We start from the raw sequence: 6,136 nt of genomic DNA, 5'->3' as shown, positions 1-6,136 counted from the left end.
AAGTTTCCTCTTGTTCTTTAAAGTTGATGATATCGCAGCTGTAAAACCATCTGAACTGGTGCCTTCTAAAATGATTGATGTTTACTTTTCCAGTCTCTTTAATAGTTATTAGTCTATTTAGGCCTTCTTTCTCTTCTTGGGGCAATTGTAGTATTTTATTTTATTTTGCCAGGAAGTTGTTATTTCCCCTAGATTTTCTAATTATTTGGCATAGAGTTACTCACAGTAACCTTTTGTAATTCTTTTAATTGCTATTATTAGTGGTTATATTTCCTTTCTTGTTCCTGATTACTGTTTATTATTATTTTTTTCTGTCCTTTACCCATTATTCAGGCTTGCCAGGATATTTTTCCTTTCTATTTTATTGGTCCTTTCAACTATTTTTGACAAATTGTTATTCTCATAATTTTAGAGTTTAATTTTTTTTAGAATTTTCTTTCTACTTTGTTTTGGTTTACGTAGTTCCTAAACTAATTTTTAAATTTGAATATTTAATTCATTCATCTTTTTTTTTAAATAACAAAAACCTTTAAGACTACATAATTTCTGGGCCGGCCCTGCGGCTTGGCGGTTAAGTGCGCGCACTCTGCTGCTGGCGGCCCTGGTTCGGATCCCGGGCGCACCTACGCACCGCTTCTCCAGCCATGCTGAGGCCGCGTCCCACATACAGCAACTAGAAGGATGTGCAGCTATGACACACAACTATCTCCTGGGGCTTTGTGGGGGGCCATACTACATAATTTCCTCTGAGTACAGCTTTAGCAGTATGCTTATGGTTTTGGTACGAAGTGTTTTATTCATAAGATTTTAGATGATTTGAAATTTCACTTTTTGTTTTTATTTATTTAGGAGAGTGTTTCTTAATTTCCACGTGGTTACATTTTCTCATGTCTTTGTTGCTGATATTTAGTTTTATTTGATTATGTTCAGAGAATGCAGCCTATGTAATCTCTTCTATTTGGATTATTTAGACGATTTTTAAAAATATTCTTGTATTTTTTTTTACAATGATTCCATGGTTTTTAGTATATTCCTAATGTTGTGTAGCTATCTCCACAATCAATTTTATAACATTTTCATCACCTCAAAAAGAAATCCCATACCCTTTAGTAGTCATTATCCCATTAGTGGTTATACTAGGCAACCACTAGGGTACTTTCTGTCTCTATAGATTTTCCTATATAGGATATTTCATATACGTGAAATAATGTAATAAACAGTCTTTTGTTACTGGCTGCCTTCACTCAGCATAATGTTTTTAAGGTTCATACATATTGTATCATGGATGTGGCATGTATCAGTACTTCATTCTTTTTATTGCTGAATAATATTCCATTTTATGGATATGCTACATTTTATTTATCCATTAATCAGTGGATAGACATTTGGGTTATTTCCACTTTTTTTTTTTTTGAGGAAGATTGGCCCTGAGCTAATATCTGTTGCCAATCTTCCTCTTTTTTCTTTTTTCTCCCCAAAGCCCCAGCACATAGTTGTATACCCTAGTTGCAGGTCCTTCTAGTTCTTCTATGTGGGACCCTGCCTCAGCATGGCTTGACAAGCGGAGAGTAGGTCTTCGCCCAGGATCCAAACCAGTGAACCCCAGGCCACCAAAGCGGAATGTGCCAACTCAACCGCTATGCCATTGGCTGGCCCTCCACTTTTTACCTATTATGAATAATGCTGTTTTCTTTTTGTTTACATTTATCTGGTGTATCTTTGACCATCTATCTATCTATTTTTATTCTTTTATTTTTAATCTTTCTTTGTCTCATTGTTTAGGTATTTTTTTCACAGTTAAGATTCAGCTAGCTTTTTTATTTTTTATTTATTTATTTTTTTTTTAAAGATTTTATTTATTCAGTTTTTTCCCCCCAAAGCCCCAGTAGATAGTTGTATGTCATAGGTTCACATCCTTCTAGTTGCTGTACGTGGGACTCGGCCTCGCGTTGGACGGAGAAGTGGTGCCTCGGGGTGCTCCTGGGATCCGAACCCGGGCCGCCATCAGCTAGCTTTTTTAAAAATCCAATTTGACAAGCCCTTTTTGAAAGAGGAATTCAGCCTATTTATTGTATGATAACAGATATATTGGATGTTATTCTTTTCATTCTATTTTGTTTACTATTTATTCTACTTTATTATTTCCTTTTTCCTTTTCCTTAATTTTGCTGCCTTAATCAAATTTCCTCATCCTCCTTGTTATTTTAGAAGCTCTACTATGCTTTTCAATTCTATCATGGTTACCTTCCCATTGCCAACATCATAATCAAGTGTGTATTTCTTTATTAACATACCACAATTAAATAATGACTAAGCCTTCAGAATACTTTTATTTCTCTATTCTCCTCCACTCTTAATGTCTCCATTTTGCTAGACTAGATTGATATTTCTCATCTACGGTTTTAATTACATTTCTCTTTAGTTCATTTCTTCTGTTTGCAGCATACTTACTTAGAACAAATAATACAAGTTTTTGGACATTCTTACAACTTTCCCAGAAGAAGGCTAAGGAAGGAAAGTGAATTATCTTTTAGCAAAGTACTATTTTGCTTTTTACCCCAAAAAAGACTGCCCATGCTGACCATAGTCATGATCTCTGGTGAGCAGGATGCATGTTGATGTTCAAGAATAATTTTCTGTTTCAGGATGTGCTTAGCATGTGCACTCTTCCTCCAGCCCAGGGGCACTGGTGGAGACTAAAGATGTGTGCTGTGCTTTCCTCTGCCCTGTCTTTGCTCATCTGCCTGGAATGTTTTCTCTCGTCCATCTCCATCTCCATCTTCCCAGGCCATCTCTTTTAGAGCCCTTTTCTGACCCAAACCAGATGTGAGGGCTTCTTCCTTTGAACCCCACAACGTACCTTGTTTATATCTCTCTGACACTTAACCTCATTCATTGGCCTTGTATTACTGAGGTTTGGGTATTTTCGTACCTTCACCCCTCTCCTCTTCTCTTCTGGGGTGGGGTGTAAAAAAGGTATCTTGTCTTTGAATTCCCAGTGCCTAGCACAGTCCCTGGCACATAATACATACTGAACTGAAATGACTAGAATGTACTATATGGGTTATGGAATCCCCCACTTGAAGGGCAAATCAGTAGATTTTGATTTAGTGAAGACTTTTGTGTACTTTTATTTTTTGCAGCTAAGAGATAAAGTGTTTGTAGAGAAGAATTGTCTTCATTGTGCCCTAGATGTGCACATTCTCAAGAATCCCCTTTCTAAAAGCAAAACATTTATCACTCACTAATGATCTTAATAACTCTCCTTCATTGAGGGCTTTCCACTCTCTACTGCTACAGTATCCCAGGAAATTTGATCTGTTCAGAAGCTAGGCTTGAAAAAGTGGTAACGTGGATATTTCATGTATCATTATCCTGTTACTTGTTCCATCAACCAGGCGCGCAGGTGTTTAGCTCTCAATTACCATGGTGTCTGTAAAAAGGTATAAATGCCCACCTACAAAAAAATTTTTTAATATCTTTTCTGCTTCTTTAAAATTTTTTTCTGTCTCGTTTTTATTTCCATTTGTTTGATAAATATGTTTCAAGAGCTTGCTGTAGCTGCCTTCATGCTGCAGAAATATACTGCTCCTCCCTCATGGGCTCACAGGATAATGGGGAGTCAGACAAGTAAACAAACAGAGTGATTTCCCTCTGATGGGGTGAGAGCCTGTGACTGGGGAAGGCAGAGGCGGGCCCCTACCCAATCGTGGGTACCAAGGAATGTTTCTCAAAGACTATAGGGATCAGAAGACTGTGAGGATGAGGAAGAGTTTGCCAGATATGGGTGATGGAGGGAAAGGGTGGGAGAATAGTATGCTGGGCGGAAAAACGAGTGACAGAGAACTTCTGCACGTTTGAAGAAGTGCAATTATTTCAGAATGGTTGGAGTGTCCCTGTAAGAGATGAGGCTTTTCTGTCTTTCCTCTGTTACTTTTCTTATTTCTTTTTTTGCTAAGGAAGATTCGCCCTGAGCTAACACCTGTGCCAGTCTTCCTCTGTTTTGTATGTGGGTTGCCGCCACAGCATGGCCGCTGAGGAGTAGTGTAGGTCCGTGCTGGAGAACTGAACCCGGGCTGCCAAGGTGGAGTTTGCCTAATTTAACCACTAAGCCATGGGGTCAGCCCCTCTGTTTCATTTTTAATTTTTTTTACAAATACAGTGCTAAGGCACTGGTGGTTTAGCCATATGGCAAAACAGGCCCTCTGTTGTGCTAAGTACTAAGCAGACCTGGGCAAGCTATGGCTCTTAAGAGCTGAGCTTAAAGGTATTGGCCTCGCAACCTAGATACTTCATAGATGCAGGGACAGTGTCTGATTCACTCACTGCTCTGTCCTCAGCCCTGGTACAGGGCCAGACAGCGGTTGGAGCTCAGTAAATATTCATTGGATGAATAAGATGGCCACCCAGGACCCTGGGGAGATGCATATTACCCTTTGGCACACTCTTGACAGCTTGGGGCCCCCAACGTAGGTCCTGGGGGTATCTTTGAGCAATGAAGTGGTTAACTCAGCTGCAAGCCTCCTATGACAGATTTCCTAGCGAGAACCTACTCACAGAGCAGTGATGCCCTTGATATTGCCAGCCAACTAATTCCTTAAGTACTCCAAGTTAGGAAAGGCCTGCTGATTTGATTTTATCTGTCTTTTAAGACTGATCTTTGATCATATCCCATTCCAGCTGGACTTCCTCTCCTCTTCTTCCCTCTTCCATTACTGATGGTGCAGGATCTAATTACCTCATCACCCCTTAATTTATTTATGAAAAGGCTGAGGTTATAGAAAAGAAGAATAAAACTCCTGGCCCCTTTGGGGACCTTCTGTAAAAGCTTTTCTGTCCCCATTCCCTCCCTTATGCCTGATAAAACCTGCTTTTCTGTCTATGGCAAGTTGGAATTGTTCTTACTTACAAATTCATATAAATGAACTTCCCTCCCGGGGCTGAGCAGAGGCCAGCTGTGTGGGTTAAGCCTGGCCTGCTGACTCCCGATGGATCAATCAATCAATCAACAAGAATTCATTGATCTTGCAGGAAGCAGCTTTCAAAACCAGCACACAGCTCCTAGACATCCTGGCTTCCTCTTCACAAGACACTTGGGGAAGTAGACATCTTTGGAAATTTTTAATTTTATTATCACACAAATAATACATGTATACCTTCATGTTTTAAAAAATTTAAACGACACAGAAATATGCGGAATAACAAGTGAAAGGCTTTCTCCTCGTTTCCTTATATCTCATCCCACTGTTAAGAGCTTGAGATGTGTCCTCTTATTCAGACCTTTAAATAATGCACTTTCATACATGTACACCTATTTAAATAAACATCTAATTTTAAAAATAACAAATGGGATCACAAAGTGCAGTTTTTTTTTTTTTTTTAACAATATGCCCTGGACATCCTTCCTGTCAGACCACACAGATCTACATTTTAATGGCTGAAATAGTTACTTCACAGCACAGAGGTACCATTATTTATTTATCCATTTTCCTACTGATACGCGTTAACATAGTTGCAAAATTTTCAGCATTACAAGCTATGTTGCAAGTACCGGTTCTCTGGGAATTGTCCATTCAATCATGAATTTATCGTGGGCTCACCATGTGCCGCGCACTCTACTTGGGTTTGGGGGTAAACAAAACAGACATCTAAAAATAGTTTTGAGCGATGGAAGGGGGCAGTTCCTTTTTCCAAGAGGGCGAGACAGGCTCAAGATCAGACAGGCTGAAGATCGGTCTCTACATCAACCCAGGAGGCCGAGGAGTCCGCCGGGGTGTCTCCCCAGCTGTGAAAAGGGGGCTCCAGGACCCGTAGGTGCCGGCAAGGAAGATGAGTGGAGGGCGTCAGCGCGCCCAGGGTCTGAGGGCTGCGGTTCTGGGGGGCTGTAGCAACGAGCCGCTCATCACACACCACGCCGGGCGCGGAGCCGGAGGCGCAGCACAGGTCCGGCAGGGCGGGGCGGAGCCGAGCGGCGCGCGAACCTCCGCGCGTTCGGGGAGGTACAGACCCGGTCGGCCTCTCTGGCCCCCCGCTCCCGCGGGCTCTATGACACCGCGCAGGCTCGCGGGACGGGGCGGAGTTGGTTGAGGGAGAGGAGAACTCGCCACCCTGTACATCTCGCGATGAGCCTCGCGCG

The sequence above is a fragment of the Ceratotherium simum genome, chromosome 35 (assembly GCF_057802395.1).
Source record: "Ceratotherium simum simum isolate JZ-2026a chromosome 35, ASM5780239v1, whole genome shotgun sequence".
Taxonomy (NCBI): domain Eukaryota; kingdom Metazoa; phylum Chordata; class Mammalia; order Perissodactyla; family Rhinocerotidae; genus Ceratotherium; species Ceratotherium simum.
This window is presented reverse-complemented; position numbering follows the sequence as displayed.